Here is a 12445-nt window from a genome sequence, read left to right on the forward strand (position 1 = left end):
ACTTTGCATGAATAACGGCGGTGTCGCTCAATATTCTCAGTAATAAAATCATAATCTCTAAGTTCTTATCAATTCCCCTTCGCACTTATTCTTTAACATAAACTTCGCTTAACTTCATGTATTCAAAGTGACTTAATTCTACTGACTCATATTGACTTTCTACAGATAGCACACTGGTTTCCAATAAGAATCCTGGAAATCATTATTTAGAGTTTAATATTGACATCACCACAAAAGTAAGACAAACACTCGGTTCTTATTTAATGTAGATTTTTTTTATTCTTTAAAACTTTAAACAAACTTTAAACTTTAAACAGAGCAATGAAAAATGAGAGAAGTTGGAAAAAAAAAAAAGCTACAGAATGCAGTGTGAAAGTAAGACCAGCATAAAAGTCACATATAGTTCAGGACTGGGAACACTGGTCTCTCCTGAGTGGCTCTGAGACCAGAGTGTGGGAGCCCTGGGTGGCCTCACAGGTCACAGAGCCCACCTTCATCCAGTGGTCTGCAGGGAGCCTCAGGGTGCTGCTCCAGCTGTAGAGGCCGTCGTTCTCCTGCACCACGGGGCTCCTGCTCTCCTCCCAGCTGATGCTGCCACTGCCATCCACCTTCCAGGACAGCCTCCAGTCTGAGGGGAAGCCCTTGTTGGCCAGACACATGAGCGTGGCCTTCCCCTGTTTCAGCTCCTCACTGGAGGGACCCAGCACCTTCAGGGCGGGGCGGGTATCACCTAGGAAACACCAATCAGCTTAGAGGACAAGAACCACAATTTGATTTTCTCTGTTAAGAAGTTTCTGTCAGGTGTTTTTTCTGCTCCACCAGTCATTAACTCACACGTTGTTTCACTTCCCTTTAAGAAACCTCTCATGCATATCAGCACACAGAGAATCATCACACAGTTTGACCTGAAATTTAACTTCTGGAAATGAAATAAGCAGATATGGCAACAATTATACAAGATGTTAAGCTTCAAAAACCTCCGTTCTGAATAATACACAAGTTTTCTACTTACCTCATGTGAATTTCAGTCATTTATTGTAGTGCTTTTATGATTTCTAAGTAAATTCTACATTTTTACTGACTAAGTAAAAGACCAGAAATCTTTATCTTCATTCTGTTTAACTTGAGGACAGTTACATTTAATTCATCTTAGAAACAGTGACTGTGATTTCAAACTAGAAAATAATCACAGGCTGATGACAGTTTATATTATTTACACAATGCATTGTCTTTATGTCAGAAATGTCGACATAAAATCGAATTAAAGCTGATGGAGTCAGCCTCCAGTGTATAATGGTTATAATATTACCTCTACATGAATACTTCATTGTTATAAAGCTAACATTTAAACCTCGATATAGTTTCTTTAAAAACATTATAATCTTACTTCCAACATCCAGTCTGGTTCCTCCACCAAAAGTCCACCACAGTGATACAAACTCACTGAGCCGCCGTACAAAAACCTCTGACTGTAGAGAGACACGGCTCTCTGACTCTAACAGACTGAATTAAAACCACAAGCTCTCAAGAGTTAACCAGACATATATCTCAGTAATCCTCAAGTCAACTCTGATGTTTTATATCATTTGTTAATATTGATTTTAACATTTATTTTGAAGCTAACTTTGTGTCTTCATGAAAATTGAACTAAAAACTATTTTAATGATTTTTGTTTTCTGGCACACTGAACAGAAAAGTCAAGATAACCACAAGAAAGAAATCTGATAAAATAAAAGAGGTTTAAGTTGGACGAACTTCCAACTTGCAGTCTGGTTCCTCCACCAAAAGTCCACCACAGTGATACAAACTCATTGAGCCGCCGTACAAAAACCTCTGACTGTAGAGAGACACGGCTCTCTGACTCTAAAACAAACAAACTCATCAATATGAATTGTTTTTATCATAGCTTTATAACATGTTAATAGTATAATTTTAAAATTAAAATAAAATAAACACAATAAAATAAAGTTCCAAAAATATAATTTGAGAATTTACATTTTATAGTTAAGATACATCACTACAAAAGCTCCCTGTCACAGCTGCGGGTTTTATTGGAAGGACCCAAACGCGGACTCAGATTCAGGGAGTGAGTTTTATTTAGCGTAAGTGAAGCACATAACAGGAACGGGTATGGCGTGAACAAAACTTGGGGAGAACTACAAACCAAATCTGAAACGTGAGGCGACCGAGACAACACAGGGGATGGCCACCAGGAAACGAGATGTGGATGAAACACCAGTGAGACGCAGATGCTCCAACAAAGAGCAAACACACACTAATATACACACACAAGGAAACAAGGAAATGGCAGGAAGGAGGAAGACAGTTGATTCTAATTAGACGAGACTAAAGTACAGTAGTATCGGCCTGTTTACAGTGGCTTGCAAAAGTATTCAAACTTTTCCACATTTTGTCACATTACAGCCACAAACATGGATCAATTTTATTGGAATTCCACGTGAAAGACCAACACAAAGTGGTGAACACGTGAGAAGTGGAACGAAAATCAGACATGATTCCATACATTTTTTACAAATAAATAACTGCAAAGTGGGGTGTGCGTAATTATTCAGCCCCCTGAGTCAATACTTTGTTGAACCACCTTTTGCTGCAGTTACAGCTGCCAGTCTTTTAGGGTCTGTCTCTACCAGCTTTGCACATCTAGAGACTGAAATCTTTGCCCATTCTTCTTTGCAAAACAGCTCCAGCTCAGTCAGATTGGATGGACAGCATTTGTGAACAGCAGTTTTCAGATCTTGCCACAGATTCTCGATTGGATTTAGATCTAGACTTTGACTGGGCCGTTCTAACACATGGATATGTTTTGTTTTAAACCGTTCCATTGTTGCCCTGGCTTTATGTTTAGGGTCGTTGTTCTGCTGGAAGGTGAACCTCCACCCCAGTCTCAAGTCTTCTGCAGACTCCAAGAGGTTTTCTTCCAAGATTGCCCTGTATTTGGCTCCATCCATCTTCCCATCAACTCTGACCAGCTTCCCTGTCCCTGCTGAAGAGAAGCCCCCCCAGAGCATGATGCTGCCACCACCATATCTGACAGTGGGGATGGTGTGTTCAGAGTGATGTGCAGTGTTAGTTTTCCACACCTAGCGTTTTGCATTTTGGTCTCATCTGACCAGAGCAGCTTCTTCCACATGTTTGCTGTGTCCCCCACATGGCTTGTGGCAAACTGCAAACGGGACTTCTTATGGTTTCTGTTAACAATGGCTTTCTTCTTGCCACTCTTCCATAAAGGCCAACTTTGTGCAGTGCACGACTAATAGTTGTCCTATGGACAGATTGCCCCACCTGAGCTGTAGATCTCTGCAGCTCGTCCAGAGTCACCATGGGCCTCTTGGCTGCATTTCTGATCAGCGCTCTCCTTGTTTAACCTGTGAGTTTAGGTGGACGGCCTTGTCTTGGTAGGTTTACAGTTGTGCCATACTCCTTCCATTTCTGAATGATGGCTTGAACAGTGCTCCGTGGGATGTTCAAGGCTTGAGAAATCTTTTTGTAGCCTAAGCCTGCTTTAGATTTCTCAGTAACTTTATCCCTGACCTGTCTGGTGTGTTCTTTGGACTTCATGGTGTTGTTGCTCCCAATATTCTCTTAGACAACCTCTGAGGCCGTCACAGAGCAGCTGTATTTGTACTGACATTAGATTACACACAGGTGCACTCTATTTAGTCATTAGCACTCATCAGGCAACGTCTATGAGCAACTGACTGCACTCAGACCAAAGGGGGCTGAATAATTACGCACACCCCACTTTATTTGTAAAAAATGTTTGGAATCATGTATGATTTTCGTTCCACTTCTCACGTGTTCACCACTTTGTGTTGGTCTTTCACATGGAAGTCCAATAAAATTGATTCATGTTTGTGGCTGTAATGTGACAAAATGTGGAAAAGCAACTGTAACACCACACAGTTTACACGAGACAATTTTATTTCTCATATGAATGTTATTTATTTTAACTGTCACAAACAGGATGTGACAAATGATAATAATAACAACTGTACTGCATTAAAACATTCACAGCAGGTGGGATATCCAATCTTTAAGTGATGACGTATGAACCCTGCTTCTGGATCCAAACTATTCTGCATTCTTTAAGGCTGTTGTGTTTTTAACATGTCTGTTCTCTAAAACCTAAAAGAGGAATTATGGATTTGATCAACTGGTCCCTGAATGCAATTGACACCCTTTCTCAATGAGAAGTCTGGGCTCTGGTGACTTATCGAAGAATTAAGAAAGCGGAACCGGCTGTTCAAACCAGCTCACTGCGGTCGTGAGTTCTCAGAATCTGCTCTTTGAGCACAAGAATGACAACATCACGGAGCGTAAGGTTGATAACATCATGGAGAAGCTCACCGCTCTCCAACGGGAGATTGAGAGACCAGTGTCGGACTGTTAGAACAGCTTTGAAATTCATATGAGCTGTTCACACTAAAGTAAAAACCACCATCACTTCATGCGGATACCCTTTGGCACCAGCTGCGGTCTGAAGGCTGGAGCTGAACAACAACACCCTGATAACGACTGTGTTTAGACTGTTCTTCCCATTCCATGCAAGGCCACCTGGGTTGGCTGGAAGACTGTTTACTTAGCCTGGCAGGGCGAAGGACACTGTCTCAGCTGATCTCTGGACACACACAGACATATAAACACATGCAGATGTACACTCATCCCCCCTCCAAACGCCCTCCACGCTTATTCCCTTCTGATGCTGACGGTGGATCAAGGGGACCAGCGCTTATGCTGCAGGCCCGAATGCACTGTCTACACTGGCTGTCTCTCACCCTTTACCCACCCCTGATGCTTGTCATGTGTTTCTTTGGAGTATTAAGAGTTTTTCATGTGCAGAGGTGTTTTTTTCTGTTCTCAAACTGATCTCCATGTTGGAGCTCAGTCTGGGGGGAGTTATTTTTTTCTCCTTATCTTTCCTCATGTGGTGCATTTTCCATTGTTATACCTCTCTGACCTGTCTTCCCCATGTGATGTTTTTGTGTAATGTATGTATGGTCGGAGGGAAAGATGGCGCCGCCATTGCGTGCAATAGGTCGGCAGCCTTAACATGAAATTTCCCCTTGTGGGACTAATAAAGGTATCTTATCTTATCTTACATTTTAACTGTCATGGTCCGGGTGAGTGCGGGGTTTTTCCACTGCTGGGCTCAACCTTCAAGCGGAGACTCCCATCAACCTTCAAACCTGACTGCAATCAAGTCACCAGCATTTAAGACCAGCACTCACAACAGACCTCTGCCAGATCTTCAGCTAACCCACGTTAGTTCTAGGCCGCCAAGCTCTTGAGAGTTTCCCTAACATCTGCATTTCTACTCAGTGTTTTCTCTCTGTCTTAGTACTTGCCTGGCTGTCACGCTTTACAAACAGGAGAGATGCATCTCTGTCTGGACACTGGGTTTCTGCTATCAGGTTGCACTCCCTTCATCGTGGCCCTTCATCTGCCTCCCTGCCAGGGCTTTTGCTCCAAGTATATTCAGCCTCACCCGGACCCCCTAGACACCCTCCTTGCACAACGTCTGCGCCTGCAATGCATAAGCCATAACCATCATAGTTTAATCAAATGGCTGTGATTCACTAGACTGCCACTGGCTGTCTCTTCTCTTTTTTTTTTTTTTTTGGCTGTCCCGTTTGGCTCTTTTGCCATCAGAATTATTGTCTAAAGGCAAAGAAAGATGCCCAGCGGATTTACTTTACCAAATTGACCATCCCAGCCTTGCTGCAATGGTCCATTTGATTCACCTTTTATTGTTTATTTTATTTTCACTTGCTGAATACGGGACAGACTTGACTGGGGGGAAAAAAAGAGGAGAAAGAAAGAGGGAAAGAAAAACAGCTGAGAAGAGGGACGGGGGAGAAAAACCAACAGAATAAGCAGAAAAAAAATACATATATCGATCAACTGGATCACCTGTTGAGAAAGAAAAAAGAAAACAAGAAGAAGAAAACGAGAGTAACATAATAAACAACATCACGATGATCTATGGGAATATAACAGTAAATACTAAATATTAAACATTATTGTGCAGCACGTAAGATCGACAGCAGACAGTGTGCTTTGCTGTAGGAGCCAAAAAGGGTGTAGTTTGTGTGTGTGAGCACCCGTGTGTATACTTGTGACCATGGACGCGCTTGTTTTTTAAAAGGTTCCTTCATGTAATGATCTGCTAGAGGGTGTGGGGGTCCACAGCCCCGTCCTCCAGGGCATGAAGCAGGTATGGAGGAGATCAAAACTCCAGACATCCAGAGGCCCTCAGAACACAAGAGACCAAGGAAGATCAACAGAGGGGCAGCTGTGCCACTGTCCCAGAAAGAGCTGAGGAGAGTCCCAGATGAGGGGTCACTCAGCAGCTGCGGAGCAGAAGCCAGGGGGGTTTGCAGTGACGTGCCCGTGAGCTCTGCCGGCAGCCAGCTGCTCCTGAGTGACCGAGCCCCCGGCCGAGAGCCAACGCACCGATGTCTGAGGGAGTCCGCCCCCGGCAGGGGAAGTGGTGGGGGGAGATAGGCCTCCAAACCTTGGAGGGCCTGAGATGTCCCCATCATCTGATACCCAACCTGACATATAGACACAGACATACAGGCACACACAGATACAAACATCCATTCCCACCCTCATGCTCTCATATGCACTTACTCCACACTCAACCAACGTGAAGACAGACATAGAGAGACACTGTACACACAATCACACTCCCCAAGCGTACTCTACGAACCGGGTCTAGGTACCCTTGCCCCTGGAGGGGGGGAACTGCACCCAGACCCAGGTGGTGTTACCCTTTTCCCTGCGGTGGGGAGAAGCAGACCGCCCCGACTCCGCAGCAGCAGGGAGGCCCCACATTCCAGACCCCAGTCGGACGACCAACTCCTCCTCCTAGCCCCCCCGCTCCAGCAGAACGCACATCCCTCCACCCGCTCATTGTAGTGTTGATGCATGTGTGTTCTAAGGTGCATTTAAAACCCAGGAGGGCATGGAGCTACCTGCCAGAGAGCAGCAGGTAAGTGCATAGCCCCTCCTGATAGCCTTCAATGTCTACGTGTATTTAAAATTGAGAGGTGGGCAACGACGCCAGGGGTGAGGTGTACACCCTGATAGTAATTTGGATTCCGTGTAGTGTGCCCACCCCCAAGATCCTATATGTATGTGTAATGTGTAATGTAACAAATTTCCCAGAGGAACCCACCCGAGGGATTAATAAAGTTTTATCTAATCTAATCTAATGAGAGTGTGAGTAATGTGAATGTCTAAGTTGTGAGATAAAATTGAGGCAGAGGCAGCCAGAAGGGGACGGGGGTGGGTGGGGGGGGGGTTACCTCCTCTGCACCCTGGTGACACATCCCTACTCCAAGGCCCTGCATGTGTGGGTGGTTGTGGTGGAGCGGGAAGAGGGAGGCAGCTGGAGATGGGGAGGGAAGGAAGGGAGGGGCAAGTGACCCCTCCCTGGGGCCAGCTCCCCCGCTGACCCCAGTAGGCACCCCCATACTTCGCGACCCGCCAGGGAAAGGGGGCCCAGGCCCATCCAAACCGGGGCCCAGTGAAGCAGCGCCGCCCGGCCCCACAGAGCCCGGGACAGTCCACCCAACCCCACCACAGAGAAAACTGCACCCATCCCATCATCCACTCATCATCCAGACTACATAAGACAATAGACGCCCAGGCTGAGATCTTCATCCACCTGGCACCCTGCGCCAGGGCTGGGCGCCCATACACCCACCCGCCCACAACCCCGGCAACACACCAACCAGGACCCAAGCCCCCGAGGCCCGGCCAGGGCCCCAGGCCAGAGCCGGAGCGCCCCCAGAACCTCATGCCTGTCCCGGACCCACCCAGGGGCAGCCAGGCTAACAGATCAGTAACCCACATCCATCAGCACAGACCCTCCCCTAGCCCTGCTGCACGCAGCCACGAGGAAACCATCACCTAAGAGCCAACAGAGCCCCTAATTGGCCATGACTGCTACCCCGGGTTGAGCCCCCAAGGAAGATGCTCCTGGGGAACCCCCCGACGCCCTAAGCCTGTCCCTACCCCCTGTCTCTTCTCATTATAGTGACTCTGTGTAACTCCACCCAGGCCGCTGCCCCTTTTTCTCTCCCCAGGATCTGTACTTAAACTCTTGCATCTAGTCATAGCACACTGTCTGAGATTCAGGTTTCATAGTTCACAGTTCATAGCCTTTATAGTTCCTGCATTGTAATTAAACTAGGCACTGTAAATAAAGCACTGTATTAACGTCAGTTTTGCCTACTGTTTTGTGATGACCCTCCTCCGAGATCCCCCCCTATCAAAGGGAAATACACCGTTCTGAAGGTGCTGCTGCGGCGCTACTCCCCCTCCGATGCAGAGCGGGCTGAGAAACTCCTCTTTCTCTCTGGCCTGGGTGATGGTACCACTCTCGAGCTCATGGAGAGCACGCTGTCCTTGCTAGGAACGGATGACGGCGGATTCCTCTTCACTCACGTCTTCCTTGAGCTGGCCTTGACAACTCCCCGCTGCTGGGTGCGAAGGATTCCCAGTCACTTGCAGAAGAAGTGGATCACATTCTCCTGGCTACCAGGAGCTTTGGCATCCAGATGATAATTCCTGTCTCCCCTGTGCCCCCACCGATTCTCCCGGGGGCCTCCAACTCATCGATAGTGGCTAGGATCGCGGTGTCATGGAAAAGGGTTGTGTTTTTACCATCAGCGTGACAGCGCTGTGCCGCCTTTGCAGTTTTAAGGCCCAGGGAAATGAGCCCGCCTGTGCTCTGTAGCAGCCGTGACCGCTGGCGATAAGGAAAGGCTGCACTTCATGGAGGACTCATGCTCGGGGAGACGTTTTCTGGTTGACTCCGGCTCCCAGAAGAGCCTCGGGAAGGCTCGTGTCGTCTTTGCATACCTCCACAATGGTATATTATTTAATCTTTAAAAAAAAATATGGAGATTTCCCACATACCACCAGAGAGAGCCCAAGTACCACTTGTGGTATGTGTACCACCGTTTGAGAAAGACTGCTTTAGATCATGCACAGAACCAGTTAAAATGATAATACTGCTGAGCATTACACACTACATCACAAAACAGAAAATAACATGTTCAGGACATGAAAGTCGAGTCTTTCCAGTCTCACAGGTTGTCCTGTTATTCTACAAAACATTTTAACAAGTGATATCTGCGCTGTGGTCATGTTTAACTTTTCCAACCTGTGGTCAGCATCATGCATCAATGTGAATCACTGCAAGGCTTTTTGTACTGAGTGAGTTTTTCAAAACTCTAAAATAACTTTTACAAATTGTTCCTTTTCTTTAAATTTTTTTGAAATGTCTTTCACTTTTGAGGCCATGTTTACATGCGCAGGTGTAGTTTGAAAAACATTGACCTTTCTATTTATTCTGGCCTATTTTTTTACATGTAAACAGCACTTTAATTTTTTGACAGGTCATTTTCTAACTTCTTTCAGGGTGAAGATTCTCAGAAACTCTGTTCATGTGTTTGTGAGTAGATAAGTACAGTATTTCTTTTCTTTTTTTATGTGAACAAAATCAGATTGTGTCTTACAAGGACAAATGTGTGTGCTTTTATCTTCAGGCAACACTGTCTTATAGTTAGCATGTTTTTTTTTGGCATTTTCAGCATTTTACCCATCATTGGATAGTAAAACAGTGAAGACAGACAGGAAAGTGGGAAAGACACACATTAAAGGGCCACAGGTTAGACTCAAATCCAGGCTGCTGCCCCCTCCCATGACCCACTGAGCTAAACTGGCACCCTGCACAGTCCTGAGTGGCCAACACTTGGATTGGGGTGAGGAAATCTCCTTTCCAAAAAAATCGTTCTTTTGAAATAAACTACAGTGGACATTGTGAAAAACTGATTAACTGATAAACAGCATCAACAATTTGAGCCAAGTAGCTGTTGTATTCAGTCAGATGATTTCCATAGAGAGGCACTTTGCATCAGCAGCACCATGCTCCAGTGCTCTGGGAGAGTTTATAGTCCTGAGAGTTGAACACTGGATGACTGACAGCTGTCCTTCATCACAACAGAAGCCACAGAAATCCTCCTCATCAAAAACATGACTTTGATCTGCGTCCTCATCTGGACTCTCCTCTGCTGCTGCTTCACAGGTAAAGTCCAGAGAATCAAACTCCTCTCCTCTATCAACATCTGTCCCTCTGAAATGAAGCCCACAAAACCATGAAGCTGCTTTATGTTTTTGTCTCTGTGTCCTCAGAGTCCAGAGGACAATATACATTGACTCAGCCTGGAGCAGTGAGCTCTGCTGTGGGAGGAACTGTGAGCATCAAGTGTCGGACCAGTCAGGATGTTTATGCTTCTGGAAGTACGCACTATTTAGCCTGGTACCAACAGAAAGATGGGGAATCTCCCAAACGTCTCATTTATGCTGCTAGCAGTCGAGAATCAGGGATTCCAGCTCGTTTTACAGGCAGTGGATCAAACTCTGACTTCACTCTGACCATCAGTGGAGTCCAGGCTGAAGATGCAGCAGTTTATTACTGTCAGAGTTATCACTATCCTAACAGTCAGAATGTGTTCACACAGTGAAAAACAGTCGTACAAAAACCTCCCTCAGTCAGACTGAACAGAAAGTGAGGTGACTGCTGCAGCTGGAAGATACTGCAGAGACTGATACAGTTCACTGAGGACACACACACACACACACACACACACACACACACACACACATACATTTTATATTGCTGAAATATTTCTGCTTTAAGAATAAATTAGCATCAAAACATCCATCCATACCTTTACTATCTGCAGTGTCACATTCAGGAAGTGAATAAATAACAAGTCATAAAAAATGTCAGTAGAATGAGCACATTGAGGCTTTTATTCTTCATTGAGAATAATATGCTCAAATATTTAGTGTGAACTCTAAAAATAATGTAGTGATTTAAAATTGAGGACTTTACTGTGTTTGAATAGTTATGATTGATAAGGACGATCATATTCACAGAATTACTTTTACAGCTGAAATTGTTGGAAATGCATGAAACATTTAGAATTTTAAATGATGTGACGTCTCATGCTATTAGTATCGTCATCAAAAATCATCCTGGAAAATATTTGCTCATAGGGGGCTCTCTGATTGTTGGGGTTGCTCTGTATTCTTGTAAGACTTTTTTATGTTACAATAGTGACTGTTGTGAGTTGATGTTACATAAATAAAACTGAATTGAACTGAACTGAATATTTTTTAGTTCCCACAACTGTTTCACGAGGAAAACCTGTAGAAATAAAGTGTTTCTGACCAGTAAGATGGTAGAAAGCTTTTATTTTGAAAACATCCAGGAACTAATGAGTTTGTTGAAAAAGTGGATTACAGTGACTTAAAGGGAGCAGGAGAGCATACACTTTGAAATACTGATGGATTATGACACAATTATGATTTAGAGATTTCCAACAGTGCCTGAATCACATTAATGTTTATAGTTTGAGCTGCTTCAAAATGCCTTTGACTTTTAATTATCAGTTTTCTCAAGTTTCATTTCATGCAAAAGTTGACTTCATGAGTCAAGTAATGTGTCTTATCCTGACATTTTCCCTCTTGCATGAAGTTTAGTTAAGTTCTGCTGTGTTCTATTAAAATATCAGAATTATTTAGGACCAGGAGCATGTGGGTCCATGCAGATTCAGGACTAAGTGAAGAGGATGCTGGAGCCTCTCCCAGATGCTATTGGGAAAAGAGACAGGATACACCCAGGATAGATCAAGAGATGGACAACCATTCATACTCACATTTTCATGTTTGATCATTTTAAAGTCACCAGTCATACCTGTCTGACCGCACTCAGTTCATTCAATTAAAATCCTTCACTTCTCAGCCTTCTCCTCTATCTACTGGGGTGCCCCAGGGATCTGTCCTCGGGCCCCTTCTTTTCATCATTTACCTTCTTCCTCTCGGACATATTTTTCGTAAATATAATATTCAGTTCCACTGCTATGCCGATGACACCCAGCTTTACCTCTCTACCAAACCCGATTCTACTCTTCCTCCACCCTCCCTTACCCTCTGCTTAGCTGAACTCAATTCCTGGTTCTCATCCAACTTTCTTAAACTCAACAGCAATAAATCAGAACTTCTCCTGGTTGGCACTAAACGGTTGCTATCCAGAATTAACAATTTCTCTCTCACCATCAATAATTCGCTGGTCCCTATCTCTCCCTCTGTGAAAAGCTTGGGTGTCATTCTTAATAGCACATTATCTTTTAATTCACATATCAATAATGTCACACGTGCAGCATATTTTCAACTCCGTAATATCAATCGCCTCCGCCCTTTCCTCACTCCTCATGCCACTGCCATTCTCGTCCATAATCTTGTTATCTCTCGAATTGATTACTGTAACTCACTATTATTTGGCCTTACACAAAAATCCATTAACAAGCTCCAACGTGTCCAGAACTCTGCTGCCCGTATTATT

At 44.6% G+C, this 12445-nt stretch overlaps 1 pseudogene; it reads right to left on the minus strand.

Moving 5' to 3' along the window:
• Nucleotides 1-404: 404 nt before the first annotated feature.
• Nucleotides 405-868, minus strand: LOC146492592 (Ig kappa-b4 chain C region pseudogene; annotated as a pseudogene).
• Between the last annotated feature and the right edge of the window lie 11577 nt (nucleotides 869-12445).

The sequence above is a fragment of the Neolamprologus multifasciatus genome, chromosome 22, assembly GCF_963576455.1.
Source record: "Neolamprologus multifasciatus chromosome 22, fNeoMul1.2, whole genome shotgun sequence".
Lineage (NCBI taxonomy): Eukaryota > Metazoa > Chordata > Actinopteri > Cichliformes > Cichlidae > Neolamprologus > Neolamprologus multifasciatus.